The sequence below is a fragment of the Magnolia sinica genome, chromosome 12, assembly GCF_029962835.1.
Source record: "Magnolia sinica isolate HGM2019 chromosome 12, MsV1, whole genome shotgun sequence".
Lineage (NCBI taxonomy): Eukaryota > Viridiplantae > Streptophyta > Magnoliopsida > Magnoliales > Magnoliaceae > Magnolia > Magnolia sinica.
In genome coordinates this window covers 73,419,169-73,438,916 of record NC_080584.1, presented here as the reverse complement: position 1 = coordinate 73,438,916, position 19,748 = coordinate 73,419,169, and the positions used below count along the sequence as shown (strand labels likewise).

Below are 19,748 nucleotides of genomic sequence, written 5' to 3'. Positions count from 1 at the left end.
TATAAGTCGTGGTTGTCATGGGTCATGGTTGTTATGTTATATAGGTCATAGTTGTGATGTTATATGGGTTATAGTTGTTATGTTAAATGGGTCGTTGCCCTAAAATGACACTGTAAAAAAGATGGGCTACATGGATTATACACATACATCAATGTGGGCCCATATGGGTCGTGGTTTGCATGGGTCGTAGTTGTTGTATTATATGGGTCGTGGCTGTCATGTTGCATGGATCGTGGTTTCACGTGTTCACTTCCTTTTATACCAAACCATTAGTACCCTAGCTTAAGGCCCCACAATGGGGTGATCTGATCCATTCACCTTGCCGGCTAGCTCGCCATGGGCCCAAAAAGTCCTGACTTGGGCAGTATCCACTTCTAACAAGCATCACAGTGAGCCTGGAAAGTTTCTACAGTCACTATTATTTTCTATTTTCTACTGGTAGATTTTAATCCCCACTTTGTGATCCACTTGTGCATTGGAACTGACTCAATTTTGAGCTTGTATCCTAAAATGATATGCCAAGATAGATGAAGGGTGTGGATAAAACCCATAAATACATCATGGTGGCCTCTTGAAGCCCCTGTTCATTCCTAGCTACAGACAGGTAAGTGGGCCATGGTGCAAAAATCAATTTATTAACTACACACGTGCAGGACCTAGGTAGTCCATTAATGGAGCTGGAAAGGCTCATTTATTAGATGGATGAAATAATCTAATTATAGTGAAATTGTTTAGGGACCAATGAAAGACTAGGCCCACGGGATGCCTGGTTCGGATGATTACACACATGTGCAAAAGTGCCTGACCCTAAATATGTACTTCTTCGAGAGCCGGGTATGGGATGACTCGACTCCTCGGACTAGTTCAGACTTACAAACATGTCAAGCCTGAATATGTACTTCTTTTAAAGCTGGGCATGGAATGACATGACTTGACTCTCCCGACAGACCCGACTTGATATATATATATATATATATATATATATATATATATATATATATATATATATATATATATATATATATATATATATATATATATATATATATAGCAGAGCGCTCACCTGCGAACCAATTCGCACGGACTACCTACGAACTTTTTTGAGAACTCATCATATCTGATGAGTCTCGAAAATCTGAACGGTCCACATGAAGCAGAACCTCATGAAACCCCTTGGTGCCAATTTTACTTTGAACCAAAACTTCGGTGGGCCATAAAAATGTAAACAGTTTCTTCCCTTAATTTGAATTTATCTTTGCTATGGCCCACCAAAATCTTAGATCAAGGTGAAAATTCACCCCCTTAGGTTTCATGGGATTCTACATCCTATGGACTGTTCGGATTTGACACCCATGACACATGTGCAAAGGTGCACACGTGCATAGGTGAGCATGCCTTAATATATATATATACAGCTATATATATATATATATATATATATATATATATACATCTATATATATATATATATATATATATATATATATATACACATACATATTGGAAAAAGTTCTATGGGGTTGAGCTCATGGGAACTTCCCATGAGGTCGAGCTGTGTGGGCCCCACCGTGTGATGTATGTCGAACATCAAAATCGTGCATTTGAGGGGTCCCCTTTAAATTATGGGATATCCCAAAAATCAGCCATACACTAAACTCAAGTGGGCCATACTAAATAAAATCATGTGAAAACATGCCTAAAACATATAAAAGCACTTGGAGGGGCCACCTGAAATTTGGATGCGTCTAAAACTTGGTCTAACCCCTCATCCAAGTGTGACACACATAATGGATGGTCTGGATTTGTGAACCACATCTCGGTGGGCCCAACAAATGATTATGAATGTTTTAATAGAGGGTAGCCACTCTCAACTTTTATATGTGGTGTGGCCCACACAAGTCATGGATTGACTCGATTTTTAATCCAAAGGCCCACTATGGAATGGTGCATGCGGTAGATGTTCGACATGAGATTAGCTAGAAAATCTTAGTGCGGGGTTTGATTGTATTTGATTGTAATAGCCCAATTGAAAACACAACTATACAAGTTTTAAGGTGAACCTGAGAAAACCTTGTTTCATAGTGAACGCCAATATTACGTGAGTTGTGATTATTGGGAATGGAGTAGGTGTGACTGTTTGAGAATAGTTGGTGTACACATCGAACCACTATAACACTTAGTGTTTGTGGTGGATGATGATGTATGTGATGGATGTGTGTTGAATGTTTGTAATTTCTTCTTTCATGTACATGTGGTGAATGTGTGTAATAGACAACATCCTTTATTTGCCTCTTGTTTTAGTTTGCGATCTTGATCCTTATTGCGTCTAAGAAATCAGATTGTCCTACCATAAATATTTATTTTGGGTGTAAGGTTGTCATTTGAAAAATGTTTGAATCAATTTCTCAATACTATTACGATTGAGATTTGTGATTGATTCAGTTATATTTATTATTTCTGTTAAGTATTTTTTAATTTTGGCATGGTAAGGCTCACCTGGGCCTCACATACGCCCCAAACTAGGCCGGGGCCCTATACAAGGACCCCTAGACAAACAGTCGGAGTAGATTTACCACAAACATCACAGAGGACCCCACACACAATGCATGTGCAACGTGTAGCACCATGCATGAGGTGCACTAAGCCAAGCTTGCTCTGTCAAATGGCTTTGACTGAATAGAAATGCAATAGAAAGAAAAGAACTCCCGCCATTTCAAAGGTTTGAAACTGAGGAGTTTCAAACCCCTAAGTGAGCCGCCCTGACCACTTTCCGGGTAATCCAGACCGTCCATTTTGTTGGTGGGGTCCATCCCAACAAAACCGTATTGGGATGAGGACCCTTGCAAAGGAACGAAGGAAGTAGCTTCGAGCCGTCCGTTTTTGTCATGCATGGCTGGATCTTTAGAGGACGAACAACTTGTTGGCGTGATGGGCAAGACAGTGTTGGTTTACCTGGAGGATTACCGACGTGCACCCGCCAACTAGAGAGGGTTCTCTCTCTCGAGCCAAAAACGCCCAGACAAGGATGAAATGAGGGGCAGAGCTTTCTGTTTCTGGAAAACAGGGACTGGCACCGATGGCCATTGTTTGGGGATAGGCAAAACTGATCCTAGCCATTGGAAACACCCCTCCCTGCCTATAAAAGGGTCGTGGATACCCTCAGAATCCACACAGAGAATGAAAAGAAAGAGAAAAAGAGAAAAAGGGAGGAAGGAGTGAAAGCAAGGAGTGTTTGTTCGGACGGGTGGGCTCATCGCACACTGCCCTAACTCAACCCATAAAAATCGGACCAAGTCAGGTCAGTGTGGGCCTACAGCTTCACCACCTGAGGGTGAGGAAGAAAAGGAAAGAAAAGAGAGAGTAGAGGGAAGAACTGTAGGTGTGTGCAGTCCAAACGGGGCCGATAGAGCAGGTAACTCCTCTCTCCCTCCTCTAAAAACTCCAGACTCAGCTAGGCACTTAAGCTTAAAAATAACTGGAATCTGCATTGTAAGAACAACTGAAATCGGGGCCAAGTTTGGGACCGAAACCATGATTTCTGCTGGGCAGTTTTTTTTTTATATTTTTTATATTTTTTTTATTTTTTATTTTTTTATTTATATAATGAGAATGTGATATATTCAATCTAGACAAAAATTACAGAGCTTCGGATATTCCTCAGAAAAAAGGACCAAAGGAAGACCTATTGGAAAGGCCGAACAAAGGAAGAAATCAAAATTACAAAAAAATAAAAATAAATAAATAAATGAAAAAGAGAGGAAACCGGGGAGGGGACAAAATCTAAATCTTCCTCTCCCTAATTGCTCCAAGCCCCACCTTGTCGAAGAAAAGGATGCCCCGCACATGCCGAGGAAGATCAGCAAAATAGGAGAAAAATAACCGTGATTGGGACACGCTGCCCACTCGAGCAAGACTGTCCATTGTGTCGTTGCCCTCCCTATAGATGTGCTTGAAATTCACCATTGGGAGACCTCAGAGCCTATCAGTAAGGGTTCTCTAACCTTTCCATACCCAGCCAATGTTAGCCCCCTCATTGAAAACCTTAATCACTATATCCAAATCTTATTCCACTATAATTTGGGAGAAACCTTTCTCCAAGCACAAAAGGATTCCATCATGAACTGCCTTGAACTCAGCACCAACGTTCATCATAGGACCATAACCTGAAGTAAATCCAAAGATAAAATCCCCCTTATCGTTTCTACAAACACCACCTCCCCCTGCCAAGCCCGGGTTTCCTCTAGATGAGCCGTCCACATTGACTTTTACCCAACCAGTGGGTGGTTTCTGCCATCGGATGACTGCTAGCGCCGCGTGTTTAGGATAGGAATCTCTAACCGACAGAAGTCCGTCCACATATTGGAGGCGCTGGGTGAACCTGTTTCTGGTAACCTCCTCCCTATCGCATGACAGCCACTAGAAGACTTTAGCTATGACCGACTGGTAGTTCATCAACCTGTCATCAAAAAAAGCTCCATTCCTAGATTTCCATAGCTCCCACAAAATGTATGCAGGGGTGAAAAGATGACGCTTCCCCTGGTTTCTCCTGGCCGCACAGGCAGTTCTCCATTGTATGATTTTGGATTCTACCGTCAACGCCTGCATGATGGAGATCCCCGCCTGCACACCAAAGAAATTCCAAACAGATTTTGCAATTTGGCCATCCAGAAAAAGATGGGAATAAGATTCTGTAGTTGGGCCCGGCACGGATCCGTCTCTGTAGCACAAACATTTAGAGGCAAGGGAAACTCCTTTAGCTTGGACTGCTAACTGAAGGGGAACCGCGTTTTGGAGAAGCCTCCAATGGAAGAGAGAGATTTTAGGCGGTTGCTGGGCCGTTAAATAAGCCTGAAAATAGGGAAGAAACCAGGCTTCCATCGGCCTGCTATTTGGACTACAGCCGGCCCTGCAAAGGGCTCAAAACGGTCCTTAAAAAGGACCCTAAAACCAGCAAAGATCCGGCCATTACCCAGGCTCTGTAATGAACCAAAAAGGGCTCCAGATTGGGTCGGACTCCGGCCTTCACCAAGTTCTGGTTCGGGCTAGAAACAGCCAGTAAAAGAGCTATGCTATAGTCCAGAAACAAGACCGAGTTGCTGACCTTCTGTTAACCTCCAAGATAGCTCAAGGTGGCCCACACCAAATGAGAGTCCGGACCCTCTGTTTGCCAAAACCACAACTCCCTATTCTTCCTCCCTTTCTGTATAGTGATGGATCTGTCTCAGCTATCAATGTAGAGTCAATGCATTCCACGGTCACACGGTCCAAATTGGGTTGCAGATCCGTATGGGTGGGCCACATCGGAGATTCAAATCTCAGTGGGCCACAACATCTCAGACTGAGGGCCACCCCACATTCCAAATGGGTGGGACACACGCTACAAAAGGCAAGTGGGCCGCACCACATTCTAAATGGTGGACCGCACCCTGTAAATAGCAGGTGGGCCACACGCTGCAAAAAAGGCAGGTGGGCCGCACTCTGCAGCAAGCAGGTGGGCTGCACTACACCACGTGCAAACAGGTGAACCCCTCCCTGATGTATACGTTACATCCAACCATCTATCCATTTGACGGAAAATGAAGAAGATTCAATTCTTTGGTGGGCCACATATGTGGACCCCACCTTAATGTATGTGATTCATCCAAACCGTCCATCCATTTGGTGAGCTCGTCCTAAGGGCTTGAGAAGAAAAATAAGACAGAGCTAGTTATCAAGTGGACCACACTGCCATAAACAGTGGGGATTGAACATCCAACATTGAAACCTTTGGGTCACAGAAGTTTTGGATCAATATGATATTTATTTTTCCTCTTGGTTCAGGTCCTTGTGACCTTATGAACAGACTGAATGGAAAATAAACATTATGGTGGCCCTATGAATTTGTAACAGTGAAAATCATTTTTTGAAATGTGGTCCAGATGATCTTTTGATATGATTCATTTTTTTGGATTAGACTCTAAAATGATCTCTTAAAATAGATGAATGGTGTAGATGGTGCGGCCCATCCATGAGGCCCACTTGATGTATATGAGGCCCATGTATGAGGCCCAATTTAGGCCTTAGCTGTGGGCAAACTCCAGGCCCGGTCTAGGCCATTAGTTGGGACAAAAACCTAGTGGGCCTAGCCACCCTAAAGCAGGCCCAAATAACCTAACTTATGAGCCCTTCTTTGCCTCCATGTAACTTCAACACGTCGGTTAGCTATAGTCTTGAAAATACTATCTAATAAGAACTCTTGGGTTGGAAACAAACCTAGGAAATCAGTCACACAATGTTGAACCGCTGGTTGATTGCAGGAATCTAAATCAAGGGAGGAGCTACAAACCCCCAGGTGATGACTTTTCCCCTTGGGCTTTCCATCCCTAAGTTATCCAAATATAGTATGTATTAAATTGCTACTACTAGTTATGGTTCTAGCATTCATTATAAATGCCTAATTTCTATTAACCACCCTGTCTCAACTCTATGATTCAATGTACTATGCTCATACTATATGATAGGCCCACTTGCTAGTTAATTCTTGTGAGATAATTACTATTCACATGTCTTAGTATTGTATCATTCGATAGCTAGTATTTCAGTTTCATGATGCCTCCTTACATGTTTCAGTATCATCATTTAAATTTATAAGTTGTTACATGATTGTTGTAAGTCACCTTATCATTTAACTCACAATGCTACACGTGGAGTATTCCACTATTGTATGTGAGCCACACATGGGATGTAACTAGACAGATTGTGTGAAAAAAAAATAGAGCCCTTGACCCAATGTCTCTTTGATCAAGGGATCTTATTTAAACATCCCAAGGTGGAGAACCTCATAAGCCGAGGATGGTGGTCATGGGACACTATATTCGAGTCGTCGGCCTACGCTGGGTGATGAACCCCCCGTAGTGACCACTGAGTTACTTAAATTGGTTGTTTGTAACTAGAATAATAATGGGTTGGCTAATCATGCATCCATAGCATTTTGGCGATGACGGGTGGCTAATTCTGGATGCTGTAGCACGTGCCCTTAGGATCATCGGGGTGTCATTTCGTTGGCTCCCAGGCCATCGACTATCGACCTACTGTTCTGACTGGATGAGTATTCCCAAGTCGATGATTGCATGGGTGACCAGCCCAAGTTCGACTGGATGAGCATCCCTAGGTCAATGTGCATTCATACATTCATGCATTTAATAAGACTGCATCTTGTCTGTTTTTTATTATTGTCTTATTTCCTTTAAAGTATGTCTGTTAAGGCGGCGATATGTAATCTTGAGGGGAATTCACATTGAGCTGGTCACTCATTCATTAACTATCCATCCGTACAAAGTATACATGGATGGATGTAGAGGATGACAGTGCCGGCCTTAATGACGCGACCGCGGAGCCCAAGGAAGGGTATTATGATGAAGAGCCGCAACAAGAAGCGGCGGCGTATTTCGAGCTAAATCAGTAGATTAGTATTTTAATTTCAGTAGTTTAATGTTTTGGAACTTTTGAATTTGTAACTAAGACCCTCAGCTGGGTGGGTCAAATATTTGGGCTTATAAGATTATTTATGCTTCATTTTGCTATCGCACTCTGAATTTATACTTTTGTCAGTTTCTCTAATTTATAAACTCTTGGATTTTTGAAGCGAGTCTCGTACTCGAGCTTTAGAAACTGGGGCGTCTAGGAGAACTAGCGGGAGCAACATTCTCGAGTTTTTTCGCTATGCGTGCACGGATTGTGTAAAGAATTGCATAAAAACCTCTCATCGACTCCTCTTGCTATGCACACCGACCTTCCTGCTCTATATAAAGAGAGAGGGTGGAGACATAGAGGGCATCTTGATCTCAAGCAGCTGTGGAGGCATCATCAGTGAGAGCTATGGATGTGAGCAAAGACAGGGAGAGAGAGCATGGAGTGAAGTTGTTTTCAAAAGAGTTTTTCTCTTCTTTGCTCTTATCTATTTATGTTTTTTCAGAGATTTTAGTCTAATCATGTTCATGATAGGCTAAACCTCTTAGTTAGGGCTAAGAGGTGAAGCTTTTAGCGTGATTGGGATAGTTGCTTTGTTTTGATTCATGCTTTATTGACTCTTTTAGATTCTAGTTTGATTATAAAAGAATATTTTTTAATTTTTAATGGTTTGTTGTGTCTCAAATTACAATAAATCTGTGATGGCTTGAGATTTTTTTTTCCTGAATTGAGATTGTGAAATTAGTCAGTCCCGTTGTTCACCATCGTCCTATGGGCATGGTAGGGTGACGGAATCCTTCCTAACTTTCACAATTCTCTTATGATTGGCTGTGAGATTGGTAAATTGCTGTTGTTTGCCATCGTCTCCTGGGCATGGTTAGGTGACGGAATCACTTCCAAATCTTCACCACTCTTATCTATTGGTGATTAGATCCATGAGAAGTTAAGAGATCTGACAAATCTCTTCTTACCAATTGGATAGGACAAGACTCTGATTCCAGTTGTTTTCTTGAATCGATGCAAGGTAGCTTTCCAATTGTTACAAGTGGATCCTTGACATCCTAGTTTCCCACATTTATTTTTATTAGTTTTTAATTAATCTATTCACAATTACTCTCTTAATTTCCTTTATTTAGATTACATCTTCACCTAGTTCTAGTTCGAGTTACTTTCAGATTACGTACAAGCTACAGTCCCTATGGATTTGACCTCAATCTTACCGAGATTATTACTACATCGCGACCCTATACTTGGGGTGATGAACAAGTTTTTTGGCGACCCTATACTTGGGGTCTATCCCTTGCCTTGGTAATTCTTGAGCATTAAATCCATGCTTTTAATACCCTTTTCAGTCCGAGCTTCCTAAATTCACCTTACACCACAAGCACGATTAAAATAGGCCGTTAAACAGTATCATGTTCGTAAATTCAGGTAATAATTGGGGTCTAATATACAATATTTAACCCTCAATAACAAAGAGGTATAGAGAGTTAAATGCCTTATTTTAGAGGTTTGGAGGAGCTCTTATTTCAAGTAATGGACACAGAGACAAGGGAAGGAGAACCCTAATTGGTTGGGTTAAGCTAAGGATTATTGTCCTCGGTCCATACCAGCCCGACTAGAAAGCGATCATGAATTTTAAGCCCAAGCACAGCCCTCGAGCCTGATACCCCAGCCCAACTCGGACCCAAGGCATTACGGATGAGGGGGATCCATCTACTTTTCATGAGGCTCTTGATGAGACAAATGCCGAAAGATGGAAAATAGCAATGAATTATGAGATGGACTCCTTTTACAAGAATAAAACGTGAGGTACAAGGTAGGGTTGACGCACCCTGCTAGTGGAGCTTCCAGTCGACTGAAAAACAATCGGTTGTAAGTGGATCTTAAAAAAGAAATAAGAAAGGTACAAGGTAGGGTTGATAGGAAAGGGATATGCTCAAAGAGAATGTGTCGACTTCACTAAGATATTCTTATCGGTAGTAATGAAAGTATCTATAAGATTTATATTGGAGCAGGTTGCCCAATACAATCTCGAGATAGAGCCGATGGATGTGAAGACTGCCTTCCTGCATAGTGAATTGGAAGAGCAGATTTATATGAAGCAATAGTAAGGTTTCAAAATATAAGGGGCAAAGAACATGGTTTGAAGGTTAAAGATGTCGTTATATGACCTGAAACAATCGCCTAGGCAGTGACACAAGGAATTTAATTGTTTCATTAAAGTCAGAGGTTTACCGGGAGTGAGTATGATCAATGTATCTATTACAAGACATTAAGTAATAGGAAGTTCATTATTTTAGTATTCTGTGTTGATAACATGCTTACCTCCATTTATAGAATGTCTATGATCGACATACTGAAGACTCGTTTATTAGGGACATTCAAGATGAAAGATCTGGGGGCTGCAAAAAGGATTCTTGGTATTGACATACATAGAGAAAGGAAAAAAAGCAGTCTATCGTTATATCAGGATGAATACCTTAAGAAGGTATTGATGGAGTATAGGATAGATAAGGCAAAACTAATCAACATTCCCCATGTAGCTGATTTTAAGCTATCTTTTTAATATTATTCTAAAATAAATGAAGAAAAGTAGGATATATCTCATGTGCCTTATTCGAGTGCAGTTGATAACTTGATATATGCCATGGTCTATATTAGACCAAATATTTCACATGCGGTGGGTGTTGTTAACAGATATATGTCTAACTTCGCCAAGAAAAAGTGAGAGGTAGTGAAATAGCTACTTCGATATATTGAAGGTACACAGGACTACATATCATTTGAAAAATCATGAGACAAGTTAGTAGGTTATGTGGATTTTGATTACGTAGGCACTGTGGATAATTGAAGGTCGACTTCCGATTACTCGTTTGTACTAGCTGGTGGAGTAATCAGTTGGATGTCGAAGTTTCAGTCTATGGTGGATCTTTTCACAACCGAATCTAAATATATGGCAGTGACGTAAGTATTCAAGGAAGGTGTTTGGTTGAGGTGGATGATAAACCAGTTAGGGCTTCAGTAGGAGGTCATGCTAATCTTCTTTTTTTCAACCTACTTTTATTACATTTGATTTTGATAACCAATGTTAGCAATCTACATTTTAGATAAACATCTACCACACCCACTGAAATATGTACATAGCATAATAAGGAAAATACCTTCTCCGTGCTTCATTATAATCACACAATATACATACACAATAATAATGATCTTGACACTACACACCCATAACCTGGGGGATTTTCATCCATCAGTTGATGCAATGTAAGTGTATTGAATGGTTCAAGAGAGAAGGAAGGCCTACCAACAAATAGCTCCCGAGCCACGTGATGCGTGGTTGGCCAAAAGTCTGGATCTGACTGAATGCAGGCAAGTGACATGGACATCGTAAATACAACTTCTTGTTCAACATCAACCATTACATCCAAAAGATGTTGGTCCAATGCATCCGTCAACAATTTGTCTTGTCTATTTGGTGATGTCAAAGAGGAGATGAGCTCCATAGGATGCCTTCCTATCATCATTTCAAGTGCCACAACACGAATGCTATATTCATCGCATTTTCAGTCACCCTCATTGTATATGCAAGCTCCTAATGAAAATAATGCTCCTAGTTGGACTCTCCTTCCATCAAAGAAAACATAACCTTGCGCCACCATTGATCGGGGAACATTTAGAAGTGTTCTTAGAAACCGAAAATCTACCTACATAAACAAAGACTATACCACCACGCAATGGCTAAAAATCTATCGTGCATGCCAATCAATTATGACACCGAAAGTGCAATCGACTTAGCTAAAAATTTTGTTTATCACTCATGTACTAAACATATTGATCCGCGTCATCATTTTATCTGACAGGTGCTTGATAAAGGAGGTGTGAATCTAGAGAAGATTCACGTAAGCGTGAAAATAGTTGACATACTTACGAAGGTGGTTTCCACAAGAAGTTCAAGTTCCGTGCAACTTCTCTAGGCTTGGCGAAGGCATAAATGGAAGATGGAGTGTGCACAAGAAGTGATGATGGAGCTATGATGGAATGCGGAATAAGAAATGATGATTAATAAGGAGCTATGAAGATTGAAGATTGAAGACATGGTCGATATTGTTCTTGATGTCTTAAACTTATCAATAATAAGGTTTGTCGATGTTATGGGAAAATTTTGAAAAATCCATGTTAGTTGCTATAATGTTTTGGTGTTTCTACTCGATGTCATTGACAGATCTTTGATCGCGTGTTGATGCTGTCAAAGGTCCCATCAAAGATGTGTAGAATTGTGTAGGTGTGGAATTTGTTTTCTATTCCGGTTGTGATAGTATATATATAGGGTATAATTGGGATTAGGAATGAAAGAGGTGTATTAGGCCTTTCTAAATAGTTCCTAAGGGTTTAAGAGAATAGTCAGGGCTTGTGAAGTAGATTCGAAGTTTGTTCAAATCGGTAAGACTCTATCTCTTATAATTTCTGCTTTCATAGTGTATTACTTGTAGCTTTGTACTGTGGTTTTTTTCTCGCACGGGTTTTTCCAAAAAAAAAAAAAAATCGAACTACTCTTCTTTAGACTTGGTTGTGAGATTACGTGTACTTTGATTGATTTATCTCGGGGTGTTTCCATGGTTTCCAACATTAATTTATCTAAATTTGATGGACTAACCCATCCAGGCTAACTGTTGTCCTCGGTCCATACCTAGCCCCATTGAAAAGCAAGCTTGAGTTTTAAGCCTGAGTGCAGCCCTCTAGGTTAATACTCTAGCACAAGCGCAGCCGGAGGCGGGGTCATCTTCTTGATTGGCAGCCGTACACACTAGTTGTACATCTAACTAGTTTGTGTGTAAGCCTCATGGTTGTTTCATCACTAAAATGGGATGTCCAAAAAATCAGTTCGACCCAACCAATACGTGCAGCCCATGTGAATATAACATTGTTTTTTAAAAAATAAAAAATAAAAAATTATATCGTATGTGTGCCTCACCTGTTAGTTGAACAAGCTGATTTTTGGGAGTGGGACAACCTTTCTGGATGAGTGAGATGTCATACAAACACCATATTGGGTCCCACACACCGACACTACAAGAAAACTGGCATTTACCGACGGTCAAAACCGCCGACAAATCCTTTGCCCGCGGTCAGCTAATAGCCGGTAAAGGCTTGACCGGCGGTCAAGACCTTTACTGACGGTTGTGCTGGACGCCGCTAAATCGTCAGTTTTTACTACACTACCAGAAAATTGGTCAAAAGCTACGATGACTAGCTCACAGTATGACTGTAGCCATTAGGATCGTAGCTCTTAAAAATTTGCTACAGATTAAATCCGTAGCTATAGAGTTCAAAGCTGCCGAAAATCCATAGCCACAAAGAAAATCTTTCTCATCTAAAAAAAAAAAAAATTTTAAAAGAAAAGAAAAGAAAAGAAAAGGTGACCCATATGTATCCTAGTTTTTTATTTTTATTTTTATTTTTATTTTTTACACCAGTCTAAGCAGCTAACATACCTTGGTTAATGTCAATGATCTCCTTGTTGCCAATGATTGCCATTGTTTCCAAGGGACTGGTTTCTTCTGTCGATCTTTGGTAAGCTGTGTAGTAGTAGAAGGCATCAGCACCAGTATTTCAAAGTCCTTCAGCAGGTTCAAGCCCTCAATGGTATCGAGGTTCACCACCTGTGAGCGGAGGTTCTCTGTTTTGTCTACCAAAAGCTCAATCTTCTCACCATGGTCCAGAACCTGCACAAAGGAAGATTACAATGGGTTTATGTTGTTTTGCACATCACAAGATTTAAGTAATTTGGGGGCTTCGAAAGACAGGGCTGCATGGAGGACACTAATCTTGGCATTCTGTCGATTTGACGCACCTGCAGGAGATTCATTATGAAGTTCAGTTAACAGTGGTTAAACAGTGTTAGCTGTAAGTGTCCAATTGAGAGCATTCATTATGTCCGAATATGAAATTGGGTGAAGTAAACGAAAATGAAGCATCTCTTTATATTTGATGTGAATAGCAGAGAAAAAGTAAACTAAATTAGACCAATGACCTCTGCATATAAGAAGTCATAGTTTCCAGGCTAAGAAACAAATGTCGTTTTTCTTTGTTAGCTGCTGGTTGAATTGGTTGTTGTGGGAGGGAAGTTAGAGCCAGAGATGTGGTTTCCGGATTGGCTTGTTCGATTTGGGGTCCCCTCATGTTTTCATTAACGAATTGAAGAAGAACCAATCATAACTTTCAGCTATGAATTTTGTAGCTACAGTACATACGAACCAAAAGGTAGTTGAACTTTGAAAAAAATCTGGTCCAATCAAACACAAGAATTAGTTTGGTGAACAACACATCCATTGTGCTAAAACAAAGCCAAATCCAAGTCAGATAGTTCAAATTGATTCCCTAACCAAAGAAAACTATACCACATTCCAATATGAAATAACTTTGAGATATTCAGTGATCATTCTTTTAAAACCTGTAAGAACCAGACAGTCAAGCCAGTTATTGACTGGAACCATCCATTAAAATAGGCCAACTCAGTAGGAACCCAACTCAACTACGTGGGCAACTGTTTAAAAAGTAAAAAAAGTCATGAGTCAAGGGTCAAACTCATAATTTTATAGTATGAGCAGATCTTTTGTAACCTTCTTAAATTCACATTCAATTTAAAAGAGGATTTTATTTGGCCCACGCATTGCATACAAAAAGAATCATTTGTCCGAAAGTGTTCTACAAAAATAATGAAATATTTTGCAAATAATCCATACTTCATGAACCAAAGTAGATCTCATAAAACTGAACCCGACTTACCCAACCCGAGTTTGGGTCATATTGGACATTTGCATTGGAAGATCGCATCAAGTCTCCTAACCAAGAGGCTTATCATAAAACAATAATGCATTTCATTGGGAGGTCTTGAAGCAACAATAATCTATAAATAGTACTAAAAGTATGATTTTAGATTAGTGCAAATTTCCTAGTAATAAGAATCTTAGATGCAGAAATATCCATAAAAATGAAACAATTTGGTAAAATAAAGTTCTAGCTAACAAAATTTATAGATAATGCCAACATAAATCCTTAAAAAAAATTTTAAAATTTTTTTAAAAAAAAAACATAAAAAAATAAAAAATCCACAGAACAGTTGGTTACAAGAACTATAAAATATAGTTCCCTTAAAAGAAAAGAATGAGAGAAAACATGATTTGATCCTCAGAGGCAGTTAGCACCCAATCACCATTTTGATTCCACTTGACATAGAGCACGGTATTTTTGTGACCATGGCTACAAAAGATATGCAAGAACAACCTTGAAATATCCAATTATCAACTGAAAAAAAAAATTTTAAAAAAATTGGCATGGCAACCGTGAAGAACCATTCTTGGTCGAAGTCTCAAAATTGAGGGAATTATTGAATTACTCATTGAAGATACCTTGCAGCTTCCTCTTTGAAAATCTTCATAGGCTGTTTGTCAAGCAAAGCAAATAGCTCCCCACTTGGGCAAAAATCTGTTATCAAACAGACATGGGCAGAAGTCTGTGGAGTAAAAGAAAATTGTCAGTATATAGGATAGCATGAAACAGCATGCAGGAATGAAATATGTCTAATATAGGATAACATGAAACACAAGCATCATCATCATCATCGTCATCAACAACAACAACGAGCTAACTTAAACAACATTACCAAATACATCATTTGGCCAGTTAAGAAGGACAAGGCACACCTGACCAAATGATAAGAAGAAATGAACACATACATGGCCTAGCCATCTTAGCCTTTACACATTGCAGGCCTTCGAGAACTATTCTCCCATGACAGAAGCTTACACCACAAACCATGTATATAGCCTAAGGAGACCGGGAGAATGGAACAACCTGGAACCGCCTGTTGGCAGTAAGTTCAAACACCATCATCATTTTGCTGTTGAGGAATGCTTTCAAAGAAAATGGAGGTCCATCCTACCAATTCACAAGAAGAAAGTTTTGACGGAGAAAATAAGTAGGCACTTGCAAAGTCGCATATTCCATGATTCTGAGAATCAACTAACTAATGGCTACAACATTTTGTCAAACAGAACTTAATTTAGCAATAGCATCAGAAAGAATAAAGCACAGATAAATTCACTGTGATTAACATAAGGATGATCACTTACCATTTAGCCAAATAATTTGAGACATTTTTTCTCCGGTTGGTCAAAATTTTAATAAAAAGATCCCATTCTACTGGTATACTAAAATTCTCACAAATTGCTTCTGTAGAAGCATTCATTGAAGGTCTATTGAAATCTTTCTTCGAATCATTGAGGATTGTTCTTGTTGAAATCATCTCATATATGACATTGAACATCAACAAGGTTCAATATCTGCATGTTGGAAAGAAGGCCCAAAACCAGTTAGAGATCAATCAATATCTACAAAGGTAACATGTGCAGTAGCAAAGTATCCATCAATGATGAGAACCCTGTAAAGAGATGAGATTGATTGGCATTCGTATTAGTTTCACAAGCTTTTAATTAGATCTGTTGATAAACTAATTTGGGAAATTTTCTAGCAAATGTGAACTTCTAAGGAAGAAATATTAGCTATGCATAGCATGTTCCATTAGGCATGTATATGGGAAAAGCATCAGGATGTTTTTGGGGATTTTGGGTTAAGTCTAATGGTATATAAATGTAATATAATAGGTTCCTCATCTGAAAAATCCATAACAAATATACCATTAGGCTTAAATCCTAACATGATTTTTCTCAAATGATGGACGAAGTGGATGTTGCACTAGCATCACAATGGATGTCATTAGGCAATGTACCTGCTGGACAGTGTGGATCTCATTCACATTAGTTGGCATGCCTGCATTTTTCCACATGAGAGCTATGCTAGAGCAGTCCTAATAAAATGAGATTGTCATCCAAACTCTTCAATTGTTGGCCATCTACTGTATAGCTATAATCTGTACATATGAGAGAGAGAGAGAGAGAGTACCTAATTGGAACCTTGTCCACTTGATGGATCATCTCATCTTCAGCACCTCATTCAATTCTCTTGCCATCAATCCAGATGTTTGGATACATGATGCCTTGCTCCAGATCATACATTCTTTCCAACACCATAAACACATTAACTATAATTAAACAAACCACAACTTCTTCAAAACCAGAATGAACAAGAAAAACACTCGAAAAACCAGTTGAGAAAACCAGCAATACCCGAAAAACCATATATGGGAGAGTTCAAGTGCATGTAGACATTCAAAATGCAAGACCCAATTGAGAATACCAACAATACCCAATTTCCAAAAAGCCAGATATGAGAGTATCCAAGTGCATGTAGAAGTTCAAAATGAGACCCAATTGAGAAGACAAGCAATACCAAATATTCAAAGAATAGATGAGAGAGTCCAAGTGCATGTACAAGTTGGAAGGTGCAGCTTTACATGAAAGGTTGCAGGCCATGCTCTCTATCAGCTGCACACCATAAAATAGTGAAAGTTTGATCCTCTGTCTTGCATCCGTACTACATACTACATACTACAAAGGTTGAAATGTAAGCTTCTAAAAGTAGTTGTATTTTCATTGGAGTTGGGAACATCACTTATTACTCTCATTCCAAGTCCTTGAGGGATTTCAGGCCAATCAGATTGATTGAAAGTCCCTACAAAATCCATGCTAAAATACTACCATCCACTTACAAAAAGTGCTAGGAAATGTATCTCCAAGGTACAGGGAGCTTTTGTATATAGCAGACAGACTATAAATGGAACTTTGATTGCCCACTAGTGCATCAATTCCCAGTATAGCAGAAGATCCGCAACCAATTTCTGGCTCAATTAGTAATTAGGTGTAAATGTCCATTAGATCCAGAACAACAGACCAAAGAGTCTAGAGTCTGGACCCAAGCCCAAGTGGGCCTGACCGTTCACACCCTTAACAATGAAATAGGAAACAGATATTAAAAGAAGGAAAAGAAAGGCAATGAAGTAGCTAACTAGTTATATCGTGTTGCACTTGTAGAGATGCAATCCTAGGGTAGCATCTAAATGACCCAACTTTCCTAGTGCATTAGATCAAAAGCCACACAGGCTTCAAAAATAGAACAGAATAACAGATAGACTATGGACTCTATTTCTGATTCTGCTTTTAACTAGTTTCAAGGCCTTACCTAATTCAAGATGGATCAAAGACAAGATGATAAAAGGACACCACACTAAAGAAAAGCATTAAGTTAACCTTGCATATCAAAAATGGATTCATCCTAAGTTGTTTGTTTGAGTCTTTAGAAATTTCAGGTTGTCCTCATGATGCTTGATCTTCAATCCCAACTTTTGCAGATCATCTTGAAGCTACTGCAAGTTATGAAAGTTAATTATTGTTATGTGGGATTGAGACAGTTTGAACTCAGGATCAGTTATTATCACATCAGGATGGTCTATTTACCATGGACTTTCATCACAACAAATATCAGCAAACTTTAGCTCATGAAGTTCTAGAGCCAACAAACATGGTATATAAAACATCCACAAAATGGAAATTTCACTTATCACATTTCATCCATTACAAAGGCATCACCTAACTTATCACATTTCACTTTCAAGCCAGCCTCCATCTTGCGTGCCAATGACTTTTGATACTCTGTTGTGTCCTGCAAGGATATAGTCAAGACTGAGAAACAAACAGGCTCTAAAGAAAAACCACCTCAAAGTGCTCCAAAATAAATGCCTCGCCAACTTCTTTGAATCACCATTTCTCTATGAGTTAGAAAACCCTTTTGATTATATTCTGAAGAAAAAACCTTTACTTGAACTATCAAGTAGTTGACATGAAAGAAGTTGCTTAAGTTTCATGGTCTATATAAGCACATGGCATGGTCCCATTTGTAGCTAAGCTATAAATCACAAAAAGCAGTTTTTTTTTTTTTCTAGTTGAAAGGCTCTAATTTATGCTGGAATTCTGTTGGGTTCTCAGTTTTTCCAACATCTACAAATCAGGATAGCATGAATTGTAAAGATTCAATCATTCTAACTGAGATTTAAGGCCTTCATCCCACAAAATGAAGTAAATGAAATTACTCACAAATGCACCTCCATTTGTGTTCCATAAACATGGCTGTGAAACATGGCCTGTACAAGCAAGCAGAAGGAAATGCAGACCACTGGCTTGGTGCTACAGCCACATACAACAGATGCACATGACACAATATTAAGATGTTTAAACAAGAATACAAAAATCACATTGAAGCTAATGGTTTCAGCATTTTCCCAATCTAGCTACTCTCAAGAGAAACAAAGCATTTCATAGTTCTAAACAAAATTCCACTAATTAGGGATTTTTCAGTTTTTTTTTTTTAAATTTATAATCCACAATTAGGGAATCAACACTACAAAATCCCTAATTAGGGATTCGAAACTCAAAAATTCCCAAAACACAAATCATTACACAATGTTACTTTAAGGATTAAAAAATGCCAAAAAATGCCCAAATTGATATGAATAGATAAGGGAGGGAGGGGGAGAGAGAGAGAGAGAGAGAGAGAGAGAGAGAGAGAGAGAGAGAGAGAGAGAGAGAGAGAGAGACCTGATATTGCATAATGATCCTTAATCTGCTGGACAAAAGAAAAGAAGAAATAAAAGAGGGAGAGAGAGGGAGAGGGAGAGGTAGATCAAGAGGAGAGGGAGAGGGGAGGGTTCAAGAGTGAAGAGGGAGAGAGATCGAGTGGAGAGGGAGAGGCTGAGAGGTAGATCAAGCAGAGCGGGAGAGGTGCAGAGAGGGAGGCGTAGAGAGATAGATCGAGCAGAGAGGGAGAGGCGCAGAGAGGGAGAGGCGCAGAGAGAGAGAGAGAATCGGTGGTGGGGAGAGAGAGGGAGAGCAAGCAGCAGAGAGAGGGATAGAGAGGGTTAGGCCTGTTTGGCCAAGTGCATTAGGTGGTATTAGATGGTATGGTATTCATAATCCCATCTAATTCATCTGGTTGACATGTTTGGAATGGAGGATGAAATCATTTTGATATTGGTCCCCAAACACCGTGGTTATGGGTGGGATTTTGCCATCCCTCGTTGATTCTCTGAATCCCACCTCCACGAGTTGTAAGGGAAGGGTGGGGCCTCCACTCGTGGGTCCCAACTTGATGCGTATGTTTCATCCAAGCTATCCATCCAATTTTCCATTTTGTTTTATCCTTGAAACCCAAAAATGAAGTCTATCCTCATCCTAGGTGGGCCACAGAGACAAAAAACTCCTACCTCACACTCGCATGCATAGAATTTTATAGTGGGTTTCTACTTATGGGACCCATAATGAGGTAGCTATTAGATCCAACCA

The 19,748-nt window shown here is 39.7% G+C and overlaps 2 long non-coding RNA genes across 6 annotated transcripts; both read right to left on the bottom strand.

Moving 5' to 3' along the window:
- Positions 1-12,890: 12,890 nt before the first annotated feature.
- Positions 12,891-14,505, bottom strand: LOC131220640 (uncharacterized). Its single transcript, XR_009158748.1, has 2 exons — positions 13,116-14,505; positions 12,891-13,031 (listed from the first exon to the last, which is right to left on the bottom strand). It is a non-coding gene; the product is annotated as an uncharacterized LOC131220640 (long non-coding RNA).
- Positions 14,506-14,631: 126 nt separating this feature from the next.
- LOC131221701 (uncharacterized) lies at positions 14,632-19,243 on the bottom strand. Of its 5 annotated transcripts, none has more exons than XR_009159538.1 (4): positions 17,661-18,172; positions 16,428-16,898; positions 14,865-15,797; positions 14,632-14,715 (listed from the first exon to the last, which is right to left on the bottom strand). It is a non-coding gene; the product is annotated as an uncharacterized LOC131221701 (long non-coding RNA). The 5 variants fall into 5 exon arrangements; XR_009159537.1 differs by lacking the exon at positions 14,632-14,715 and adding an exon at positions 19,005-19,243 and having other exon boundaries at positions 14,729-15,797; positions 17,661-18,072; XR_009159539.1 differs by lacking the exon at positions 14,632-14,715 and having other exon boundaries at positions 14,729-15,797; positions 16,428-16,530; positions 16,804-16,898.
- Positions 19,244-19,748: the final 505 nt, after the last annotated feature.